Below are 27,250 nucleotides of genomic sequence, written 5' to 3'. Positions count from 1 at the left end.
GAGCACAGAACTGTTCATGTTATATTTGAAAACTAAAAAGGCTTAATTTGTTTCCTTCTGGCTGGTGTCTTCCACCACCCTCTATGCTAAAGAACTACTCAAACAAGAGGCATAAATTTTCCCTCTCAGGCCCCCAAACCTGTCACCACACCTGACATGCTGCATGTGTTAACTCATATGTCTTGGATGGATGAGAGAACAGATGGACAGATGGCCAAGTAGATGAAAAAGTATAAGAGCAAATGGAGGAACAAATAGAAGAACAAATAAATGAATAATTAAGGGGAAAATGTGTTGCCTTGCTATTTTGATACCAAAGTTGTATGTGGACGTGACTATAAATTTAATTATTCACCAATCAACAGAATGGTGAAGAGAGGACAGAACTCCTCGATATAATCACAGATGAAGTCTTGTCTTCACGACAGATTCAATGATTTTGCAGAGACATGTTCATTCATAAACCCAGAGACTCTCTTTGAAGGAAGAGACAAACTATGCTACGATATGGTTTGTAAAAGCAAACCACAAAAACATTTTGTGTGTGTTAGTAAATAATCTGTACAATTTTTAAGAGAATAAAGGTAGACAGGAAATTTTCCTGATTCCAGAAACGAACAGGGTTTTAAGAAGTATTTCCCATTCATAAATGTGTTGAAACATTCTCCTCTCTAAATAGCAAATAGATGAATTTAGATAAACATATTTAAATTCCCAGAGCAATCTCAAGGAGCGGCGACAGTTTGGGAAAATGTCAAGAACACCCTCTGCTTGAGAAAACTGCTGTGCTATGTAAGATGGAGATTATCTCAAGGAAAACAGAAACCTTCTCAAAAAACCTTACTGAGTGCATCATTTTTTCCCAACTGTTGATTTTAGAGAATTTCAGTTGAGAGTTACTTCTCTCTGCCAACTAAATATAAATATCTTATACCAACTGGGTTAGGGGGAAAAGCATATAGGTTGAGAAGACAGAAAGTACACTTGATTCATTCTCACTAAGAATTGATAACCAAATTGTCCAAATGAACTTTCACTATCAGTACCAAAACAGTGACTAAAAAAAGACAAAAACTCAAAATGGATGTCACCTGAGTATAAACAACTCAACAGGTTCACCTGACTCAGTTGGGTGGTAAAGAATTAAATAAGTAAAGAATTAAGTTAACTAGGGCAGTTAAGAGTAAAGTTCACTTTGTGCTAAAAATAAGCTATAAAGAAGAGAGTTCATATTGGAGAATATTAAAGAACAGTCAAAAAAGACCTCATGCTGCACATAAAACAAACAATAACTAAAACAAGTAGTACTTCTTCAAGATGTGCAAAGTCATAAGGAAGTCATAAATAAAAGGACTTCTAAGAAAACAAGGTATACTCTTCGTTACAAAAAGAATTAGGACTCAGAACAGTTTGGTTAATAAGTTTAAGCAGAATCAAGAGCTAGAAAAAAATTAGATTAAGTGAAATAAACTAAGTGAAAGAACACATAGAAAATAAATGACATGAGAAGAAAATCTGATTTCAACATTAACTTTTCATAGCTACTAAATGCTAAATATCAATAAAAGACTTCTGATTATTATAAAGCAGAGACTCAAAACCTGGTGGCATTTCAACCAGTGGATACCTAAAATAATTTCTTTTGATACTCAGGGCAAAAATCTGACAGCCAAAGAAGCTGTACAGAGCTTCTGTCTTGGCGGGATCTTTCTCTTCTAGTAATGACAGGGATGGGAAGAGGGAGGACAGGAACTCTCCAAAGTCATAAAGGATTATACAACCAGGGCAGCCAGATACAGCTCTGTGCTAGAGGGGCAGCCACGCTGTAGTCTAGACAGTCATTATGCTAGATATTTTACATGAACTTTCTCATTCAATTTTATCTTAATGAGTAATGGAATCAAATCTCCATTTTCCCAAAGAACCAATGGGCAAAAGTAAAGAATACTCTCTTTAGTTCTCTATCTTAAGAAGAACTGGAGGAAGGGAAAGGAGAATGACCTGTCAAATGTGCATTTCAAAAAACATCATCAACCAATTAACGAGAGCTTGGTGAGAGGGGATGGGGTGGGGAAAAGCCATGAGGGTTATTATTTTTTTCACTCTTCCTTTCTCTGAGTGCTTTTCTTTCTGATTTGGTCAGACAATAACATTTCTAAATTGTACCACTTCAAAAATCACATGCCTATTTTTCATTAAGATGATTAATTATATATTGCTATATAATTGATAGTATACATAATATATACTATTTATAATGAACATATAGTATAAATTCAATAATATAATCAATACATAGTAATATATATGTCATACATATATAATTTTAGGGGCTATTTTTGTATCCAACAGGTAAAGAATTGTGGCACCTAATCAAGAATAAGGGCTTGTGTCTGCTGAAATTATCTAGTTACCTAACAAATATTTAGACAAAATAATGGTAATATTTTATGTTTTCAAAACATTTTAGATTGGCTTATCTAAAAAACAAGAGCATATTTTTTAAAAAGCATGCCAAGTGTATTTTGTATTTGAGGGTGGAATCTCAGTGGAGCCAGGGTGAGAGGAACAGTGCAGCGAGGCAGGTAGGAAGGAAAGGAATCCAAAGTGGTAGCTGGCAAGGTGGCCCGTGCTTCAGCTGGATGGTTGGTCATGGAGGATGGGATGTCTCCAGAGAGGCCACAGGAACCACTGTGTCTGGGACAAGCCATGAGGGAGGAGTAAGGGATAAGATGGGGCAGAAGGGCAGAGGAAGGGATTTATCTGCAGACTTTTTCTGTCTTCAATCTCCTTTCTCTCACTCACTCCTTTCTCTCACTAAAGTTTGTCAAAAGTTGGCAGGAGAAGCCTGAGCCTCAGAGGTTCTGGTGTGGTTCAGCTTAGGCCTCAGAGGAGACAAAGAGCACCCATTCAGGCCCACAACATCGGGGAGGCACAGAGGAGGCTGTGGCTCTGTGAAAAGATCCAGGAGCGCCTGGCCTAGCATAAATCTAGGGTTCATCCAAGATACTTTCTAAGATTTGAGAATATTTCCAAAGGCTAAAACTTATATCATGAAATCCTAAAATGTCCTTTAAAAGAAGTATTTAGAAATTCCAGTTATATGTAATATCAAAATTTACGTTAAAGCTGAAAATAAAATAAAATCGTGTCTTCTCAAAATGAAATTTTACCTTCCTCGTTAATAGATCCTTTTACAATTGAGTTTTCACTAGGATAAAGGGTCCAGGTTCACAAGTTATAAATCAGGCAAAAATGAGGCAATTACAAGATTAAGGGTAGAAGAATTTAGAATGTCAAGTGGCATTAATTTAAGTGAGGTTCTCTACACCTACTTTAATTAATGCCAAGCGCTTGGAAAACTTTGTTCTTCTGAGATGAAACCTGAAATTGGATGAGACTAACAGTAATCACAGTCTAATACCTCATCCTTCAGAACAAAAGGTTTTATTTCTCATCACTTAAAAAAAAAAAAAACAACCTTTTCAATCACAGTATGTGTAATATAAAATCAAGGGGAAAAAAATCCAAGCAGATTTTAATAAACTTACTATAGCTAAATTCCAAACCAAGAAACATCCAAAGGGGGTTCTCTGGCCCAGCTTCTCTTCCTATCTGATAGGAGACTGTTCAGGAACACAATGATATTCCAAGATGGATAATAATTCCCCTGTATATACCAGCACAGGCTTTCAAACAAATCAGTGTGTTGTCAGAAGAATAAAATTTGAATTCAGTTCTGGGGTATTGAGTCCATGTCAATTGTCAACCACATTGTAAGGCCATCTTCTAAAAATAATGTTAGTGCATTTAAAAAAAAAAAAAACTTGGTCACAGGGGAACATATGACACTGACTTGTAAGTAAAATAGTACCTATTATTCTGAGATAAATAGATAGACATAGTACAGCCAGTATAACACAAGACTAAAAAATCCAGATGATGAAAGACTCAGAAAAAAGTAAAAAGAAAAAAAAGATAGAAAGAAATGAGAAACTATCTTACTAGTAAATACTCTGGCAAATCTCAATTTATGGGATGTTTTATAATTTTGTCCAAACTTATTTTATTTAATCTTTATTAAATTCCACTATTACTATAAAGGAAATTACAGGCCAATATCTTCGATGAATATAGATGCAAAAATGGTCAACAAAATATTAGCAAACCAAATCCAACAATATATAAAAAGGATCATACACCATGATCAAGTTGGATTTATTCCAGGGTCAACAAGGATAACATTCACAAATCAATCAGTGTGACACACCACACTACCAAATGGAAGGATAAATATCACACTATCATCTCAACAGATGCAAAAAAATGCATTTGACAAAATTTAACATCCATTCATGATAAAAGCTCTCATCAAAGTCAATAAGGAGGGAACATATCTGAACATAATAAAAGTCATTTATGACAAATTTACAGCTAACATCATATCAATGGTGAAAAGCTGAAAGCCCTTCCTCTAAATTCAGGAACAAGTCAAGGATACCCACTCTTGACACCTCTATTTAATATAATATTGGAGTCCTAGCCACAGTGATCAGATAAGAAAAAGAAATAAAAGGCGTCCAAAGGAAGAAGTAAAACTGTCACTATTTGCAGATGACATGATACTTTATAGAGAAAACCCTAAAGTCTCCACCAAAAAGAACCCAAAACACTATTAGAACAAATTCAGTGCAGCTGAAGGATACAAGATTAATATACAGAAATCTGTTGCTTTTCTATATACTAACAATGAAATATCACAATGAGAAAGTAAAAAAAAAAAAAAAAAATCCCATTTAAAATCACATCAAAAAGAATAAACCACCTAAGAATAAACTTAACCAAGAAGGTGAAAGACCTATACTCTGAAAACTATAAAACACTGATGAAGGAAACTGAAGATGATAAAAAGAAATGGAAAGATATGCCATGCTCTAGGATTGGAAGAAGTAATATAGTTAAAATGGCCATGCTACCCAAAGCAATCTACAAATTTAACACAATCCCTATCAAAATACCTATGACATTTTTCATAGAACTAAAACAATCCTAAAATTCATATGGCACCACAAAAGATCCCAAAGCGATCTTGAGAAAAAAGAACAATGCTGGAGGTATCACCCTCTCAGGCTTCAGACTATACTACAAAGATACAGTAATCAAAACAGACACATAGATCAATGGGACAGAACAGAGAGCCCAGAAATAAACCCACATACATATGGTCAATTAATCTACAACAAAGGAAGCAAGAATATACAGTGGAAAAAAGACAGTCTCTTCAATAAGCTGTGCTGGGAAAACTGGTCAGCTACATGAAAAAGAATGAGATTAGAACATTTCCTCACATCATATACAACAATAAACTCAAAACAGATTAAAGACCTAGATGTAAGACCTGACACCCTAAAACTCCTAGGAGAGAACATAGGCAGAAACACTCTTTGACATAAATTGTAGCGGAGTTTGTTGGATCTGCCTCCTAACACAAAAGAAATAAAAGCAAAAATAAACAAATGGGACCCAATTAAACTTAAAAGCTTTTGCACACCAACGGAAACTATCAACAAAATGGAAAGACAACCTATAGAATGGGAGAAAATACTTGCAAATGATGACTGACAAGGGATTAAAATCCAAAATATATAAACAGTGCATATAATTCAATATCAAGAAAACAAACAACCCAATGAAAAAATGGACAGAAGACCTGAAAAGACACTTTACCAAAGAAGATAAAAAAATAGTTAGCAGGCACATGAAAAGATACTTAACATCACTAATTATTAAAGAAATGCAAATCAAAACAACATTGAAGGGCTTCCCTGGTAGCGCAGTGGTTGACAGTCCGCCTACCAATGCAGGGGACACGGGTTTGTGCCCCGGTCCAGGAAGATCCCATGTGCCGCGGAGCAGCTGGGCCCGTAAGCCATGGCCGCTGGGCCTGCGTGTCCGGAGCCTGTGCTCCGCAATGGGAGAGGCCGCAGCAGTGAGAGGCAAAAAAAACAAAAACAACAACAACAAAAAAACAAAACATTGAAATATCACCTCACACCTGTCAGAATGGCTATCATCAAAAACAAATGATGGAGAGGAAAGTCTACAAATAACAAACATTGGAGAGGGTGAGAAAAGGGAACCTTTGTACACTGTTGGTGGGAATGTAATTTGGTGTATGTAAATTGGTGTAGCCACTGTGGATGACAGTATGGAGGTTCCTCAAAAAACTAAAAATAAAATTACACATGATCCAGCAATTCCACTCCTGGGTATATATCTGTAGAAAAACAAAAACACTAATTCTAAAAGATATATACACACCAATGTTCATAGCAGCACTATTTACAAGAGCCAAGATATAGAAGCAACCCGAGTGTCCATCTACAGAAAATAGATAAAGAAGATGTAGCGTGTGTGTGTGTGTGAGTGTGTATAATGAAATATTACTCAGCTATAAAAAAGAATGGAATTCTGTCATTTGCAGCAACAGGGATGGACCTAGAGAATATTATACTATTGAAATAAGTCATGCAAAGAAAGACAGACACTGTATCATATCACTTATACGTAGAATCTAAAAAATAAAACAAATGAACATATATAGCAAAACAAAACTAACTCAGATACAGAAAACAAACTAGTGGTTACCAGTGAGAAGAAGTAAGGAGGGAGGAGCATGTTAGGTGTAAGAGATTAAGAGATACAAACTACTATGTACAAAACAGACACGCAACAAGGATATATTGTACAGCACAGGGAATTATCGCCATTATTTTGTAATAACTTTTAATGGTGTATAATCTGTAAAAATACTGCATCACTATGCTGTATACCTGAAACTAATGCAATACTGTAAATTGACTATACTTTGTTTAAAAAAATAGTTACTATAAAAAAATATTTTAAGAGTTTTTTTTTAAAAAACATCAAAGTTCATAGGATAAATAATACTCTCTTTGTTTGTATGTTTATTTCAGCATATTCAGGACAAGCAGCATAAGGAAAGCACACATCACTACCTTTTGCCATGTCCATGATATTTCACTCATAATGTAGACAGAGCAAACTGGAACTACACACTAAGCTTTTCTAACAGGATCACTGGATTCTTGTTCTGTATAGCTCACAGGTTAAGAACACAGGTTTTGCAGTCAAACAGAACTTTGTTTTTTATTTTCAATTATAGGCCCTCGCTAAGTTCTTTGTTTTCTTATCTGTAAAAGTTCTTTGTTTTCTTATCTGAAAATATAGAAAACATTCCTTGCCAGAGGAATATAGATCAAGCCCTTTCCCTAACCATACGGACACTTTGCCATCTTTTCCTACCCACTGTTATCCCTTTACTTCCTACAGAGCCTCTCCATTAACCACGGTCTGAATTTTGGCCTTCCAGCTTGACCCACCCTCTATATTTTCAGCCTCTTGGCTGTCTGCATTCCTGGATTTGGTCCACAGCTTGATTGGACTCTCTGTTTTTTCCTTGTAAGATAATAAAACCCGTAATTTTTCAATTACTTTATAGTTTTTGTTTAAGTTTTTATATTCATGAAATTTCATTTCGTCTTCACCATACCCTATGAAGCAGATTGTTTTACTAAAATTACGTAAGAGTAAAGAGCTTTGAGAGGTATTCTGACTTTCTCAAGTCACACTGATACCAAAAGAAGCAGAAATGGAACAAAAATTATGAGCATCACTCCTGAATCCATGTTTTATTTTGTTTTCAGCTATGTTATAAGGCACACCATTTGCATAAATAAAATCCAATAAATGTCCAAGGAAAGTGAATTACATGTGGAGCCTTAAAAGTTAAAAAAAAAAAAAAACTAGAAAGAATCAATTCTCCAAAATAGCATAAAATATGCTGGATAATGGCAAGAGATGGCAGGAAGACAGAGCAGACTCCAATACAAAAAAGAAATTTGGGTAATAAGTCCAGTAGAATAGCATGAGGAAGCAAGTAGAAGCATGCAGGGGAGTGTTAACTGCTGATTTTTAAAGACAAACATTGGAAAAATGCCCATAGATGGAGGTCAGGGGCATTCACAAGGAGAACTGTTTCACTGAAGAAGAAGCCATCAAAGATCTATTTGTATACAACTTTACACATGCTGTTTTGTGTGCTGGGTACAACATATCCATGTCCTCAAAGAGCTTACAGTCTAACCTCACTAGTACAAAGAGTTCAAATATACAGCATATGGCTAGGTCTCAAATATGTAAAATATAAGCTCTATAACATGATACTGCTTGCTATATTATTTCTCCATCTAAAAGAATTAGTAGTGGTCTCCCACAGACAGTAGACATGCTAGTAAAAACTCAAAATGAATGACTATACATAACTTCAGAGAGGATGTGGGTAAACAGGCATACTCACATTCGCTTTGACGAAGGGTGATTCAATCATTCACTTTAAGAGTGTACACTGGTACAATTTTCACAGGCAGTAAGGATCATATACTCAGAAACCAGCAATCTCACTCCTACAGCACTAATCACCTAAGTGAACAAGGATATGTAGACTAAGAATATGTTCACAGCAGGGCTGTTTATAATAGGGAAAAAATGCATTAGTTAAATAAGGTAAAGTACAGCTAAAAATGATTTTGTATATATTTATAGTATAGAGCTCTACTCCCTAAGTAAGGATAGCCATGATGTCTTAAGTGAAATGGTTAGGTACATTATAAGCCACATTTAATGGCTGTGTATATGCACTCACACATTCATACATCAGTCTGGAAGGCCATAAATCAAACTGACAACAGTGGAAACCTCTGGGTGGGATGATTCCAATTGATCTTTTTTTTTTTAATTGAGTAAAAAAGTGCTAAATAAATTAAGTAAAAGATAATGAAAGGCACAAAGTAGCTATATTTATTATTTAACCCAATATTTGCTGAGTGTCTCCTCAGAGGATGGTGAAAGATACATACAGGCTGGCCAAAGCCCTGAGTCCAGAAATGAAGCCTAAGACCCCAGACCACCAGCAGAGACAGTCCCTTGATTAACTATTAATATTATCTCCACTTTTAGGCTGAGAATGTCATCCATGGGTCACAAATATTGAAACTGGTTCATCTTTTACAACTTACTATTGGTCAGTTTGAACACAAGTGAGCTGAATATTACAGAGTGTCAATCATAATTTCACAACTGAGTTGTCAGGAAGAAAAAAATATATGCTGTACTTGGAAATGTCAAGTGTAATCCAATAAATGTCAAATAAAATTGAATTGTTTGTGGGAAGTTATAGGTGGGTGAACAGGAAACCTGGGCGAGACTCTCTGAAAATGAGATCCCATATATTTGGTTGAGTTTGTGTTCCTGAAATCAAAGCTTTTTCCCCCTCCATGTTATCCTGCACAGTAAACCATTCTGACTTCCTCTGAAGAGTACTTTATCCTTTAAGTACTTAGCTGTCCAGTCACTTTCTAATAAACACATTTCTCACAGACATATCCCTGGGCAGTGATGCAAAGGGAGTTAGTAAGGCATTTAACCAATGTTGTTTAACACAATCTTTAGACTTTCCCGTGGCAGTGTTTTCTCAAGAGCAATCTCCAAAGATTCAGCCAAACTAATACGGCACAAGATGAAAGTGCTTAGCATATGGCTGCTTCCTTTACGCGGAAAAGGATCTTAGCAACCAGATGTGGCACACACATGTCTGTGGTCAACATAATATACTCCCATATTTGCTTGTCAAAAGGATTGGGAGGCCTGTCAATCACAAGTGACTTTCCCAGAACACTTGTTCTTTCTTTAAGAGATTAAATGTTAAGTTTTTTAAAAGAGACGGGCATGCAATAAGGTGGTAGCTGTGATTCTTTGCTTAATTCAACCAGTATGTACTAAGCACTTCTCAGTGTCAAGTTCTTTTCACCAGGGATGCAATGGTGAACGCCAAACCCTAAACTTTTGGAGCCAAACATCAAGTTAGGGAGACAGATGAGAAGCAAAGACAAAACAGCATGCGATGAGGAAAGTGCCTGGAGTGGCAGCATCTTAAGGGGAGACTGAATGGAAGGTCAGAGAAGTTTCTTAGAGTATTAGCCTAAGAAGTGAGGTGAGCACTATAGCACCAAAGGGAGAGAAAAATAACATGTATGAAAAGACCCAAAGGTATTTAAGAAGCTTATGGGATTCAGTCAGGTAAGGCTAACTTCTACCAATATGGTTAACTGTCAGACATACACTTAAGATATCAAAATGGTGAGCGAGTCATCAATTTGCTTCAAAAAACTTGGAGAACTAAATATGAACTTAAAATATCCAAATTAGGAAGCCTGCTTATCCCAGGTCAAATCAAGCTAAAATATGTTCTTTGAAAGTTTTGTACTTAATGCCTGATAGTAAATACTAGGAATATATCAAACCACACATATATTTGTGTAGAATGACATTCCCCACCCTCAAAACCACCTTTTCTTACATGACACATTATGTTTCTCTCTTAAGACAATTATCTTAGTCTATTCATTTTGATGTTCATTTTCCTCTGTCAATCAACCATCACCTTCACCGGTGACTAGTTTTCTCAGAGTGGTGAGTAAGGGATGCTTATTTACATGCAATGATAAAAGAGAAAATATCTTACAGTGTCTTTCTTTTACCAGTGAATCAACCTCCTCTGAGGACTCAGACTCCACTGGAGACTGACCAGTGGTCTTGGGATGTTCAATCACTGAGGACTCTTAGACCTGCCTTCACCTCCCACCATGCCACCCCCAGAAGAAGGTCAAACTGCTCCAGATGCCTCTGTCATCCATGGCTCTATCCTGATTCCAACTTGGGCAAAGCAGCTCTGGTTAGAGCCACCATCTGCTTGACTTGTCTCCTGTTCTTCCTGCTTGTGCCCTCGCTTGGCCCCTCTACAGGCCTGTTTCAGCATGGCCAGAGGATCCTTTCAAAATATCATGTCACTGCTCCGTTCAAAACCACTGCAAAGTTTTTAAAGTAGGAATTTACCATATGACCCAGCAATTCCATCCTAGGAATCTACTCTCTTAGTTTTCTTTTGCTGTTGTAACAGATTACAACAAACTTAATTGTTTAAAACAACATTCATTTATTATCTCACAGTGTTTGTGGGTCTGAGGTGTGGCACAGTGTGGCAGGGTCTCACCCAGCTAAAATCAAGGATTTGGCCAGGACTATGATACTCATTTCGGGCTCAGGGTCATTTTCCAAGCTCACAGGTTACTGGCAGAATTCAGTTCCTTACATATGTTGGACTGAGGTCTCTCTTTTCCTGACACATGATCCTTCATCTTCAAGCCAACAACATTGCATCAAATGCTTCTCATGGTTCCAATCTCTGAATTCCTCTTCTACTTTCCTCTTCTGCTTTTAAGGGCTCAAGTGATCACATGGGGTCCACCTAGTTAATCCAGGATAATCTCCCTATGTTAAGGTCAACTCATTAGTAACCTTAATTATAACCATAAAGTCCCTTTTGCCACGGAAAGTCACATACTCATGGGTGCAACACCAGGGGTAAAGGTCATGGGGCAAGAATTCGGCCTATCACACTACCCAAGAGAAATAAAGACACATTCCACATAAAGATTTGCACATAAATGTTCATAGCAGCACTAATCACAACAGGCAAAAAATTCAGAACCTAAATGTCCACCTACTGGTGAGTGAACAGATGAAGTGTGCTATATCCATACAATGAATACTAATCCAAAAAATATTATTCAGAAACACAAGAAAGAAACTATTAATACATTCAGTGACATGAATGAACCTCAAAAAAAATCACATTAAGTGAACAAAAGCAGAAATAAGACTACATGTTATATGATTCCCTTTACAGAAAAGGCAAATCTATAGGAACAGAAAGTAGATTAATGGTTGTCTGCAGCTGCGATTAACAGTAAAAAGGCATGAGGGATCTTATTGGAGGATGAAAATTTTCTAAACAGGACTACGGTGATGATTTCATACAGTAATAAATGATAGTAAATTTACTACTAAAAGTCACTGAACTATGCTCCTGAAGTGAGTAAATTTTATATGTAAAATATGACTCAATAAACTTGTTTAAAAAATTACAAATAAATAAAACCTTTGCAAAGTGATCTCTCTTTTCATGCAAATTTAAAGTCAACATCCCTCCAAATGCTTACAAGGTCCTACACAATTTGAATTCCCAGTATCCCAATTCCTACTGTGCTCTCTCTTTCCCATTAGCCTGTTTCTGCCATACTGACCTCTTTACTATTCTGACTAGCCCCTACACATTCATGCCTCAGGGCCATTCCAATTTATCCTACCAACCCAACCCTCAAAATGAGACTATCACTGCTTTGGATCCAGCTCTCTCTTGAATCAGCTCCGAAGCAACATGGTGTTGACCATGGAAACAGGAAGAGAACACTCAATACTTCCCTCTACTCCTTTTTGCTCTCCTACGCCATAAGGGAAGGTATAATGAAAATGATCACACTGTGAACATCGGTACAGGTTGAGCACTGTGATACTTGGCGAGCAGGCAAAGGACATTCTTCAGAATGGGGCCACTGTCTCACCCTTCTCCAGCTGCCACCGGTGCCAATAAGCTGCTAGAGTATAACTGTCGACTACACCGGGAATGCACAAACTGCCACGTCAAAATGCTTTCTCCCTGCTGCCACTCTCACTCCCCTGTCCAATACGAAGCCCCATTTATTTCAATTATTTCCATTACAGATTTTCCTCAACATTTGCAAAATAATGCCAACAGCAACCAACCTATATCCTCAACTAACAAAAAATCACCTCCACTTTATCAGAACCACTTGTGCAGTGAAATAAGTTGCAACGTAATTCCAAAAGAAACTATTATCTCCACTTTTTAACCAGGCTCTTGTTTTTTTTTTTTCCTTTCCGTTACCAGGATAGAGTATCTTACTTGTAACTCTCAATGATTTCCTCAGAGATTATAGCTACTGACAATCTGGGGAAGCTCCTTCCTTACTATGGCTAAATCTCCAAAACCAGATTCACATGACAGAAACTTCGAAGTTCAGAGAACAGTAGCAGTTAACCTCAGAGAGCTGTTGTTTCTCATCAAGCCGCTAAAACAACCTAGAATGCATGGGACAATAATCTCTTTTTGCAAATGAAGTGTTTTGCTTAAAATTTAAAAAAAGAGCTATTCATAATAACAAGATTCATTGACTGTGAGAGATCAGAAATAAGCAAGCTCCGTAGCAGAGTCCAATATGCCAACCTCAGTCCTCAGAAAGTCAATTAATCTACCTTCCCCAGTTGGTCTCATATCCATGACTCTGTGGGGTATTTTTAAAATTTTAATGAGTATTTTAAAGAACATAAGGATGTCTCTAGCTTCTCCTGTTTTTAAACACTCTGTCAGATGACCTTCTGAAATGCTCTAAAACATGTTCTGGGGCTTTTCTGTTTTTGTTTTGAAGGCAACATAGTACAGTGGTCAGGAACTCATGCCAAGAAGGTGCAGGTCCTAATCTCAAATCTGACATTTACTAGGTTCAGAGATTTAAGTAACCTGCCTAAGGCTACACAACTAGTAAATGACAGGAAAGGGATTTAAACCAAGACAGTCTAGCTCCAGGGTCCATGGGCTTGGTCACTACTCTAAGATGCCTCCCATTTACAATAATCACTCCTGTTTTTCCACCAACACCACCATCATCATTATCCTCATCACCACTATCAGAGAGCCATATTATAGACAATAATTTAAACTGTTTTCTTTACCTGATCACGTCTCGAACTCTGAAAAGACACACTCAGCAAACGCCATCCAATAAACAGTCACCACATTCATTCATTTTTCTAATGCCGGTCCAGTGAAGTAGAGAATAAAAAGTCATAAACCTCATTTTGCAGACTGTGGAACTGAGCTAAAAATGATTAAATCTTCTAGCATCACTTGGTGACTGAGAGGCAGAGAGAGAAGTGATGGAGCTCGACTCTATTCACCCAGCATGATCACTCATCTTAATATTTCAGCTTCCCAAATAAAAATAAGTAGGACAATTTCCAGCCATCTGATCTACCTGGAGAAAAACAAGGCCAGGCTGGCTTGCTAAGCACACTGGAATAAATAACGTACTATGACATGAGTAAGGGCCTATCATAAAGAATTCCCACATGCGTCTGCAGTCAGCATAATAACTGTGGTGTTTCATATCGTTTTGCATTCAGCCTGGGTAATTCAGTGACACCTTAAAAGTGACAGATGAACATGAAAAAAGAGCTGACATCTTGCAAGATGTGAGAAGATGCCAGGAGGACCCTAACAAAGTGCAGTGACAGCTGCAATGGAGGATGACAGAGCTTAAAAAGCAACTTACCACTTATTTTTTAGACTTAATTTTTATATTAAAAAGACAACAGAAACATGAAAGAAAAAAAATTCAATAAACTCTTTCTCAGTGGAACAGTTAGTAATCCTAAATCCAACCAAAACCAAAATGAATGACTGTCAAATGTGTCGCTGACACCTGCAGTCCCTACTCTATCATTCATGGGCAAATATTTTAATCTATTCAAAACACACAAGAAAAAAGATTCTTAAAGATTCCACCAGACCTTTAGGACAGCCCTAAAAAACTCCAGAGCTTTATGGTATTTCCTAAAAATCCGCTACAATCATATTTGCTAACATTTCACTAAAACAAACCTCTTAAAATTAATAAATTACCTGTCAAATCCCATAAAAACAGATGGTCACTTGGAGACAGGAAAAGATGTTATCATTCTGTTTTACACAGCTGTTCAGACTAGGAAAAGATCATTTCATTTTCCAAACATACAATAAACCTTGTCTAAGATTTCCAATATCATGCATAAAAATGAAAATTTCATGCAGCTGCTTCTGTGTTACACATCTGGTTATTGTTGAGAAAACATCTTTAATAGTAAAAAAAATCATTATAATAAATAAAAACTAAAATTGGTCTGTCTTTGTTCTTCCTTAACAAGCAGCAAGCTACTTCTCAGAGTTTTGCTATCAAAAGATTTTAAATTGCCGAGTGTCCCTGTGTTGAGGTACGCTAACACGTTATTTAATACAATTAAGAATTTATTAGCAATCTCTTACCAATAAAAAAGTACACACAGCTGAATATCTGGTACCACAATTGTTTCTTCCTGTTACTCCTTTCAAGAAGGTATTTTAGGAACTGCATGAGAAATCTAACACATGAAACAATAAGTCAACACACAACATTTGTGTCACACATCTGAAATGAGATTTTGATTTGTTAAGTCTCCAACACATTACTTACATTACTATAAATCACACAAAGATGAAGACATCTGGCACCTAAGAATAGTTATAAAATAACCAACACCAAGAGCATGCCTACAGTTATGCTCAGAGCTCTCCTGGTTCTATATTTTTAGCAAAAGACACGAAACTTGATAGCTAAATATATGGCCATTTTTTTTTAACATTATTTGCCAGGAGCACCAGTGTTTAAGTCTTCAAAATGTCCACAAAATATATCTGTGACGTTCAACTACTGTAAGAGGGGGGTGGGGTTTGTATGGCAGTGGGCTTCCTTTAATATTGGAAAAATAATTAAAAGTTTGACAGGCCACTTTGAGTTAACAGTTAGGTAGTGAATTGCATCAGGAAGTTTTACTATCACTGCCCTGTTTAATATCATCCAAAGGATCCTACTGGAAAAAAATTCAAATCCCTTACAGGGCTGACAACATCCCAGTGACCTCCTAGAACCTTTTTTCTCCCCAACCTCATTTCGTTCCACTCTACCAACTACACCCAAGCTTCCATGATGATCTTTCTGTCCCCTGAAGCCTCCAAGCTTGGGGCCACGACCCATGTATTCCTCCTGCTTGGAACACGTCCCCTAGATTTCCTTGCAGCTGTTCAGCATTCACACTGCAAATGTCACTTCCAGAGAAGCCTTCCTTGACCATTGGTCCCTCCCCTCCCCTCCCCTTAGATCACTAGCTCACTGTCTTATTTTCTTGATGGCACTGACAACCTTCAGACATTATTTTATAATTATTTACATGTTCATTTTTCTATCCCCTCCCACTAGAATTTAAAGTTCTTCCGAATAGACGTCTTATTCACAGCTACATCTCCAGCCCCAAGTACCTGCACATAAAAAAATGCATACTGAATGAAGGAACAAACTTTGTTTTCCTCTAAATTAACTAATAATGTGACTGAAGTGGCCAAACAATCCATTTGAATCCAACCTGTATCTTGGATACCCCACTACTGGCCTCATAACCAGACTTAATGATAGGTTGGAATAAGGAGTCCATAAAACCAAGGGGGACATGCCCAGAGTCTATCCCCTTGAAGTCTGTGCCCAAATGGCTTCGTGTGGGTCTCTTCTCAAGATCTGGCCTTCCAAGGGAAGAACATGGTACCCGCTATGTATACCCTTAGTCTTGTGGGGTGGCTACTCGCAGGAGAGGTGGATGGATCTGGGCATGAATGCACATGAAGCATCTTACAATATGGGATGGAGCCAGGGTGAAAAGAGGAACCACAGGCCAGGGGTTGGTAATCCCTATGCTGCACATTCTTACACGAAACTCCAGAAAGTCCAGGAATATGGGGAATTCCCTGGCGGTCCAGTGGTTAGGACTCCACACTTTCACTGCCGAGGGCCCCAGTTCAATCCCTGGTCAGGGAACTAACATCCCGAAAGCCACAGGGCGTGGCCAAAAAAAAAAAAAAAAAGTCCAGGAATATGAAATTTAAGCCAAGCCTCCCATGTCGTTATGAAGGTATGTTTGTCTAGGTAAGACATTTTATTCCATTTTGGGTATATGTTAGTCTATCTGATAGACTGTTAGCTTGACTTATAACTTTATATTTTGAACATATGGGATGTGGGTTTCTATTTGGTCCTACAAATGTTGGGGGTGGGCCTACGTGCCACTGTGAGTCTTTGATCAAGTCCCTTGAGCTCTCCGAGCCTGTTTCCTCACTGGAGAAAGAGAAATAATTCCTGTCTTGCCCCCCCATATTATCTGAAGAACAAATGAGATCATACATAAATATCTATAAAAAGTGTAATTTAATAATATTTGTATTGTGTTCTTTTTAACATGCCTCCCTATGTATTCCAGCCAAGTGAAGACCCATAACAATTTCCATGGCCAGTCTCAAAGCTACTGTGGCCTTTAAGAAACTTTTGAGCTAGATGGAGTTTTGCTATTCATTTCATTTTTTCAAAGTGTTAAGTATTCATAAAATTATTTCTCTATCCTTCAAAGTTCCACATCCTTCCAGAAGGAAAAATATACCAGACTGCCCATGAGTTTAGATATTAAGAGAATTTTCTTTTTTCTTTAAAGGAAAAACCTTCTAGAATTATTTATAGTTATTTATAGTTACAAAGGCATGCCAACTGAAAAATGCCTCTTCTACTATTTAGCCCATTGAATACAGATCTGTTTTCCAGGAAAAGCACATAATATACACTAGTGCTATGCATTTGTTGATCTCTAGTCAGTTGCTGGAATGAACTGAGCATGAAGTCTACCCTTGAGGCTGTGTTAGATCTCCGAGGCTGTCTGTCCAGAAGCCTCTCCTCCCATCCCAGAGGAGAGATGATCTTGGAGATTTAATAAATCAAGAGCACAAACAGAACATATAAAGAAGCTAAGGCAAAAAAGAAAAACCCAAATACTTAAAAAGAGCAGAGAGCTGGCCAGAGTGCAGTAAAAGCTAAAATGGACTCTGTCCAATACAGGACAAGGGAAAACAAAATAAGACTTCAGTGGACTGAGATTCAAAAAGCCTGCATTTTAGATGGTCAAAAACCCTTTTACACAATGCATTAAACTCATCAAATGGGGTACACTAACCACTAGAAAAATCACAAATCACCAAAAAATAAATATTGGAAATCTATTCCAAAGTACCCCTTAGAGTTCACAATGACCTAGCCTTTGCAATTTTCTATATAACCAGATAGTTCTATCCCACTCTTAGGTCTACAAATCAAGTAAATTCAGCAGGAAACTTACTTGTAAATAGTAACAGCAATAATAATAAAGGAGCTAACACTTACTGGACAGTTATAATTTCCATGCGCTGATCTAACTGTGTTAACAAAATGAGTTATTACAATTAACATAAAGAAGAGACAACAAGTCTCTGACATCAGAAATATTATTAGTCCTTTAGAGGGGGAACCTAAGGCACAGAGAGGTTAAGTAACTTTCCCAAGACCTCATGTAAAAAATTGTAAGAAAAATTCAGGAGGTCTGGCTTCACAGAGGCAGCCAACACAGTCCACAGAGGTTAAGTAGAAGAATCAAGAACTATCACAAAGGAGATACTTTATTTGCCATGCCTTCTAAAAATATGTGTTCATCACCACCACATGTAAGGGTACAGGCACAGTAGATTAAAAAAAAAAAAAAAGAAGCCAATATGAATTCAGGCCTGGAAACTGATTGTCCAGTTGGAGATGGAGAAGGAAGAACATATTATCGATAGGACCTCACAGAGTTCCTTCATACACAATGTCTCATGTGATCCTCATAACATCCTTAAATTGTGATTCCCAGCTCATAGAGGCCAAACTGAGTCCAAATATGCCAAGCAAGTTACTCAGGATCACAAAGGTATTCAGTGGCATTGCCCACATGAAAACTGATATTAACTCCATGTTAATTCACCTAGCATCCCTGAATGTTCTAGAGAAACGGTCCTCCTAATCACTCAAGATATCAAACTAGACAGGTGGGGAAAAGGAACTGGCATTGTCTAATAACAATCCTATGTAATGTGTGGCCCCCACAAAAAAAAGAAAAGAAAGAGTAGAAAATGGTGAATATGAAAGCCACAACTCAAATGCAGACCTTCTGAATCCTGTTCAAACATTCTTTCCACCATACCAGGCACACTGTCACACATGATAGTATTACAATGTAAACTATAAATCAGGATGGGTTGAGCCACTGACAAATCAAAATGAAGAGGACACATTCATTCTCCAATATCCATGGCTTGTTTGCTCATTATAGGAGTAAAGTTCCGTGATGAGCTGGGGTAGCCAGTGAAGGCTATCAGGAAGATTCCCTTTGTTAGTGGCAATCATTTTTCTGATACAATTTGTTTACATTATTATAAGACTGGGTCGATATATAGCAACTTCTACACTTATTTCACTGATTTCCTTGGTGTGGTTTTCAAAAGAAATACCATACTGTGTAACTACAATATAGAATGCATTTGCAAGTACTATTTTGTTATCACATTCTTGCAATAATTATTAAAATTTGTTATTCTACTCTTTAGCTTACTCAGATCACCATACTCTAGCAAATACTATATTCAACTGGTCTAACATGTCCTCAACTCCTTTCTTCATCCACCACATCCCATATATCAGCAAGACTCATGAGCTCTAACTTCAAAATATTTGCCTAAGACATCCACCTCTCCCTAGCTCCTCTGCCACCCTCACCATTCAATCACTGTCTTCTCTCACTTGGATAATCATAACAGCCTACCTCTTCCCTACTTCTCCTGCAGCCCTGCTAATCAAGTCACCATTGGACAATCCATAATAGGGTAACCAACTCATCCCGGTTTGCCTGTTTGCCTGGGACTTTTTTGCTTTTAGCACTGAAAGACCTGTAGCCCAGGAAACCATTCATTCCTGGGCAATCAAGAGAGTCGGTCGCCCTAATTCAACTGGTGAACTTTTTATAAAATCGAAAAAATCAGGCCATTGCTTGTGGTCAAATGGATCACTGGCCCCATTTTGGATTCACACCCTTTGCCATGTCCCGCTGACTTTCCCTCCACTATAGACCCTGGTCATTTGTCTTTGGACTCAACCAGTAGGATGTTAGCAGATGGTATTGCAAAGAGGCTTGAAATATGCTAGAGGCTGGGCTCAATCTCTTGCATTTGGGCCATTTCCCTGAAGATCTGCCCCAGCTAGCCTGATGGTCCAGGAGGATGAAAGTAACATGGAGCAGAACTGGACCCAAACAGTAGCTTATAGCCAAGCCCAGTGAGACCTCCCTGGATCAGCCAATATGCAGATGTTTGAGCAAGAACAAATGACTCACTGAAGCTTGGGGATGGTTTGGCATCTAGCATTGCTGAGGTGATACCAAATTGATGTGGGTTCTTATCAAAATCTTTCAGTAGCTTCCCATTTCACTTAGAATAAAATTCAAAATACTTACCTGGCCCACAAAATCCTGCATGATCTGGGCTCTCATCTCCCTCTCACCACACTGCCTTTCAATCTCACTGGTCTCCTTCCTGTTTCTCAGACTGAGAACGCTGTTTCTAATACATGATCTCAGCCCCACCTGCTGCCTCTGCCTCGAACACCTTACTGCCAGTGCTTCTCATGACTGGCTCCTTTTCATCCTTACATGTTAGCATAAAATCACCTCCACAAAGACTTTCTTGACCATCCCAAGTTTTCCATGATTTTACCACTTGTTTACCTCTGTCACAGCACTTCTCATATCCTGTAAATAATTTGTTGATCTGTTTATACTCTATATCCCCACCAAGCTCAAATATTCAATATTTTCTAAATAAGTTACTGAATATCAACTGAATGATGCCCAGTGGTCCAGAAAATCTGTTAATCTGATATCTTCCTGGTCTGAAGTGTAAAAGATTTTTATTATTGACAACAGAAAGTGAGAATCGATACAATAGTAGTGCTATAGATTATGTTTATCCATCACTGATACAGTTTTTAAATTAAAAGTTCAAAAGGGATTTAATGGGGTGTGGGGGGGAAATGCTAGCTGGACATAAGCTTATAAAAACCAGAGAGAACTATACAAGACTTCAGTTGTATCACATTTTCCAAATGAAAGAGTACCTCATTATCAAACCCCTATTAACAACCCTCCACCACCACTAAAACTACTTTGCTTAAATCAAGGGAAGCTGAACAAATAAAAAGTTGTTTGGCCTTTTAGCTACAGAAGTTAAAACAGAAGCAATGAAAGACCTGTAGCCCATTCTCCATCATTAGTTATCATACTATTGGCCTAGTGGAAAATTTTAGCTGTCCACCTTCTTCAGGGACTTCAATGTTCACAAAAGACCCCTTTAAACTCCAACAACTGTGAAGTTAAAAGGCATTGAATCATGGCAGCGGATGTGTTTCTATATTGAGAATATCTTTGTAACGTGAAACACAACAGACCCAGTTCCTTGTTCAGCTAATGGGTGCTGCTTACAGTATTCATGGCAGGGAAGGTGGACACACCAGCACTCCTCACAGTTTTGACTAATAAAAGCAACCCAGGAGATAGGATGTCAGGTTGGCCTCAAGCAGGAAGGGAGGGCTTTGGTGGGGGCCTGCCCAGTCTAGGGTGTTTTACATGAAGCTTTAGGGAGCAAGAGGGTATGAAAAGATGGATCAGAGTCCCTGGGTGAAGGCAAACAACCTTATGAACAGGGCTCTCGATGCTAGAGGCCCTGGTCCCTTGACTTTGGGCTCAGAAGTAAAGGGCCCTTGACTTTGCTTTTCTGTCACTCAGAGGTGCTTCATTTGGACTGGAATTTGTGAAGCGCACCAGTACAGTTAGTGAAGGTGCGACCTCAGAGTCTAACCTATATGGACCACCTGGGGCCTCTGAGAGGATTCTTTTATAAACTAGGAATGAGGATGATGACATATCTCAGAAATGTCTTATGAAGATGCAATGAGAAAACCCAGGCAAAGCATTTAACAGCAGTTATTAAACATACATGGAGTTCTCAAGACAATGTTAGCTGTTGTATTTTCCACCACCTAGCACTTGCACCCAATAAATATTTACTGAGTCCATGAGTAAATGAAAGTCTCAGCTTCTGTTGAAGTTCACTCTTCTGCTTGAGAAAGGGAAAAACCTGTGTAAAGGTAAAACAACAGGTCTGCCTTCTAAGACATCAACAGGATGGCAGATATGAACATTGCAGTTGCAAGAAAAGCATTCTGTTTTTGGTTTTGGTTTATACATCATTCTCATAAGTTTGGTTGCTTAGTAACCAACCTCTACAGTCCGATGAATTCTGATTGGGTTCCCAAAAGTTTCACAACCTACAAAGGCAAGGAGAGGTCTGGAACTTACTCAAAGTAGTATCCGTTAGGGCACTGTCCACAGAATCCTATCTAAGAAGGCAGCCATCTACACTTGCCTTGGACAGCACACTTCTCTCTTTCCTACAAGTAACTACCTTGACACACAAATAACAAAATGATCTAAGTTATGGCTTCTCTCCTCAGAGCTAGTATTACCAATATCGCACCAATCATTTTGAGAGATCATTTCCATCAGAACCAAAGAGAAAAAAAATAAGGCCAAGGCTTCCATTCTAGGGTCAGAATAAAGTCTGTTCATTAGATGTATTAGATTTAATAAAGAGCCAAAAAGGAAATGTAATTTTCACCTCTTCTAGGAAGTCGTCCCTGATCGTCCAGCATCCACAGTGGGATTGGTACACCTTTCCCCTCTGTGTGCCCATAACACTAAGCCATGCTTCTACCATCACTGCATTTCTAGGGGTATGCATCAGTCTCTCTACAAGGCAGTGAACACCTTAGAAGCACCAACTATTCTTGGTCATCCTTGTGCCCAACCAACCTCAGTGTCTGAATCGTTTGAGGCACCCAATCACTGTTAAATGAATTAACATCACACAGAAAAGATTACTTAAATTACAAGTGTTTTTTGAGTCCTCCCTTGGTTTCCTTACAGTCCAATCTCTTATTTTATCCAAGGGTAATAAACAAAACACTATGGCAAGGATGGAAAGCTACTGTATAATACTGTACAATATTTATTTTTTTTCCATCAGTAGGCAGATGAAGTAACAAAAAATGGCACTGAAATGAGCATTCTTGAGGTACCTTTCAATTTAAATGAACAAACATCCAGTGATGCTATAACTGAAAGCACAGCTGGGTGATATAAATAGGGACTATCAATACCATGACCTGCTAGAGCTCAGAGGGAACCTGTTAGAAAGTGAAGCTGTCTTTGTCTAAGTAGACTTGTTCCTGGCAATATCAGAAGACCTGACCATCCCCACATATTGGCCAAGGCTGTTTAGTGGCATTAGACAGGAGGACCAGCCTGAGGAAAATCCTAAACTAATTTCTGCCAGAAAGCTGGCAGCAGGCAAAGCTGGCAGGTTGACATCTCCCGTCATGACCTCCCACCTTTCCACCATGGCCCATGGGGCTGCTGCTCCCTTAGTTTTGCCTTCTCCCTAAGCCAAATTTAAGGACATGACCCAGTGGCATAAGAGAAAACCCAATGAGTGTGTACATCATAGAAGCTCTGCTTGGCAACTGTGAACCTAGATGGAAGGTTTCTCGGAGTGTTTGTTCTCTTACTAATCTTTCCATTCAGTAACCATTTATGGAACCTATACTATGCTCTGGGTACCAGGAAAGCAAAGATGAATGGGAAGCACCCTTGGCCCTGGAATGGAGAACTAAGCTTTGTCCTGTGTTTATACGCTGGCTTCCTGAAGTCATCCCTAAGAGCAGGGGTCCCCAACCCCCAGGCCACGGACTGGTATGAGGCCGCACAGCAGGAGGTGAGTGACGGGCGAGCAAGCGAAGCTTCATCTGTATTTACAGCCACCCCCATCGCTCGCATTACTGCCTGAGCTCCACCTCCTGTCAGCATTATGGCGAGTTGTATAATTATTTCATTATATATTACAATGTAATAATAATAGAAATGAAGTGCACAATAAATGTAATGTGCTTGAATCATCCTGAGCCATCCCCCGCCCCGGTCCGTGGGAGAACTGTCTTCCACGAAACCAGTCCCTGGTGCCAAAAAGGTTGGGGACTGCTGCCTAAGAGTATCAGGAAGGCCCTTTCATCTCCTCTTCATTCTTCATTTAAAAGCTGCATGAATTAATGGGGTAATACTTAAAACCATCATAATCCATTCCATAAAACAGGCTTCAGTAAAGGACCACTGTTATCAAGGAGTCATTCTTAAAGTTACTCTACAAGTAAGGTGATCATGTACTTTATTGTTTAAATGAAGACAGTTTGAGAGTGAATGTGATTGCTATTAATAATAGTTCTGGAACAACAGATGTATCTAAGTCTATCCAGACAAACCAATAAGGATGGTCATCTATGCTTAGAGACACTTAAAAAAATGTTAAATGCCAGATGAATCTTGAAACCTGTCCTGGTTTACGGGAACACATACAATCTCTTTCTTATATGAAGAGTATTGTGTGGAGAGGTCAGCCCACAACTGTCTCATAAGTCATGTGCTTCCTCTTTCTGAGAAACAACACACCACAAGTTAAATGACAGCCTCTGCCCCCACCCCGTGCACACTGAGATGTGGTGCACACCACTCACCATAAGAGCAAAAACCACAGCAATATGATGACAACATCTGCACTGCTGGTGGGAATGTAAACTGGTGCAGCCACTATGAAAAACAGGATGGAAGTTCATCAAACAGTTTAAAATAGAACCACTATATGATCCAGCAATTCCACTTCTGGGTATTTACCCATAGGAAATAAAAACACTCACTTGAAAAGACATATGCACCCCCATGTTCACTGCAGCACTAAACAGCCAAGACTTGGACACAACCTAATTGTCCATAGACAGATGACTAGATAAAGGATATGTGATGTCATACACATGTACTTAAAACAGAATATTATTCAGCCATTAAAAAGAAGGAGATCCTGTCATTTATGACAACATGCATGGACCCTGAGGTTCTTATGCTCAGTGAAGCAGTCAGACTGAAAAAGACAAATACCATATGATCTCACTTACACATGGAATCTAAAAAAAAAAAAAAAAAAAAAACCATACTCAAAGATACAAAGAACAAATTGGTGGTTGCCAGAGGAGGGGGCAAGGGGTGGGTTGGCTCTTTTTTTCATTTTATGCAGCCAACATTATCTTAATAGCAAAGCCACAGAGAGACATTACAAAAACAAGTAGAGACCAACGGCCCTCAGAGACACAGACACAAAAATACTAAACAAAATATTTATTACAGAATTCAATAATAAATAAAAGATCATATACCTTAACCAAGCAGGTTCATTCCAAGAATGCAAGTCTGGTTCAACATTCAAAATTCAATCAATGTTAATTCAATAAATTATAAAGAAAAAAAAGTGATTTTCTAAATAGGTACAGAAAATGCATGATACTATTCGGCATCAATTTTTTTATCATTATTAAAAAAAACACTCAGTAAACAAGGAATTGAAGGGAATTTCTAATTGTTGTGAATCCGCAAACAGGGAAAAGCTGTAAGGGATTCTGAGCAATAAGAAAGTGAAGGGATGAAGATTTTTCTCATGTTTATGATACACATGTAGGTTATCTATAAAGAAAATATATATTTATGTAAAGTTGTTTTTCAGTGCTACACCTTGCACCTGAAGACTCTGGGAACAGTCTGATTTTTGCATATCAAATACTTTTAGCACTGTTATTTTCCCCCTGTTATCCACATCCCATATACTTCTTTCCCCGCATACTGAAGCGGCTGGTATATTCGCTCAGAAAGACAAAAAAATTCTAATACTTGGTCCACATTTAATCTGAGAAAAATAACAGACTCACAAATCCCTTAGCTTGTTCCATGTTGAATGAAAGGAGAAAAAGATACATAATTGAGGTAGCTTGTTTACTCATTTGGTTTTCATCCATCCTACGGTAGATCAAGCAATATATATATTTAAAATTTTTTCAGTTCACTTCCTGACTTTTTTGTAAGTAACCTAGAAAACTCAAGTGGAGCCTTAGTACTATCTATGAACATCTGTTAAACATTGCCAACTCCTGTAACAACCACCTTGGGGAACAGCGTAGCCTCTTAAAAGCATAATTCCTTAGGTAATATTTATTCTGTTGCAATGTAAAGAAAGAACGGTTTTCATTTTCTTTCAAAATTATGCAACTTTTGATTTCACATAGCTCCATCTCCCTAGAAAATATCAACCAACAGTATATGAGTAATATATTCATTATCAAATCATCTGACGAGCTGTACACTAAATATAGTTCAACACTCCAGTGTTATTGCAAAAGCCCTGAGCATTGTTTGTTTTTTATCTGCTGTTGATGTTTTTAATAGCTGCTATTATATGTCTTTTATGATGGCTTGAAACATTCACTCAGTTCACACCAAAAAAGAAGGAAGGAAAGAAGGAAGGTAAATTGGCGAGCACCTCGTTTATATGAGGCATGTGCTATGTTTGTCTTTTTCTTTAATCTGAATCATTCCTTGACATACATATTATTAGCCTCAATTTTATAGCCAAGTAAATTGTGGCTTAAGTAACCAAAGTAGACCTGGGATGATGTTCTGACTGTACAGTCCATGCTCGTTCTAAGCCAAGAAGCAGAGACAAATTTCCCCCAAATTCTAAAAGCTACAGAGACCATTACCAGGATCACCAAACCCATTTCCTCTTCTTCCTACGCATGCATTGAGACTGTATTTCCCAGTCTCTCTTGCAGTTCACTGTGACCATCTGATGAATTTTAGCCAATAGAATGTGAGCTGAAGTGATGCAGTATGTGCAAAACTTCCACACGCAATCCTCCATGCTCTTTTCCCCTCGTACGTGACGGAAACAAACACAATCCCCAGGTCATCTTTGAGACACACGTGTTGAAGAGGACAGAGTGAAATGATGAAGGATCTGTGAGTCACCACTTACAGGCAGAGCAAGAACACCATATTGGACTCTTATGTGACCAAGAACTCCTTATTGTATTAAGCTACTGAGAACTGGGCAGTTTAAAAGTTACATAAGCTAGAATTCCCTAACATACAAAAACAGAAAAAACAATCTAAGTAAGTCACAGTGGGAAATAATATAGTCAATCTAGGGATTACCATACAAGCATTACAATAATATTTCTGAAAAACATATTTAATATTTAGGTAATGCTCATGTTATTATGTGGACTTTTAAAAGTAGGACACAAAACTATATGCATAGTATTTTTCAGAGTTAAAAACAAACATTCTCTCTCAATTATATTTATGTAAATATGTGCACAGAAATAAATGTTGCTGACTGAATGAATGCAGAAGAAAAATGGAGGGAAATATGTTGATCTTAAGGCAGGTTCTCTCTGGGTAATGGGATTACAGGAGGTTTTTCCTTCTTTGTGCTTTTCTGTATTTTCCGAAATCAAAATAATAAGCATATTCCTTTGATAATCAAAAGAGATTTATCTGTTTATGTTTAAGATTGCTTTAAAAAGGCCAATAT

At 37.9% G+C, this 27,250-nt stretch overlaps 1 protein-coding gene across 2 annotated transcripts in view; it reads right to left on the bottom strand.

The window, feature by feature from the left end:
* SUCLG2 (succinate-CoA ligase GDP-forming subunit beta) overlaps positions 1 to 27,250 on the bottom strand; it is a 262,885-nt gene that overhangs the window by 168,533 nt on the left and 67,102 nt on the right. Inside the window, exon 2 of one of the 2 annotated variants that reach the window (XM_082849091.1) lies at positions 8,381 to 8,502. The exons of the other annotated variant lie outside the window; for it this stretch is intronic. The gene's annotated coding sequence lies outside the window, so the exon portion shown is untranslated. The remainder of the gene's footprint in view (positions 1 to 8,380; positions 8,503 to 27,250) is intronic. 2 annotated transcript variants of the gene reach the window in all.

This window comes from Leucopleurus acutus, assembly GCF_964270905.1.
Source record: "Leucopleurus acutus genome assembly, chromosome: 10".
Classification (NCBI taxonomy): Eukaryota; Metazoa; Chordata; class Mammalia; order Artiodactyla; family Delphinidae; genus Leucopleurus; species Leucopleurus acutus.
This window is presented reverse-complemented; position numbering and strand designations above follow the sequence as displayed.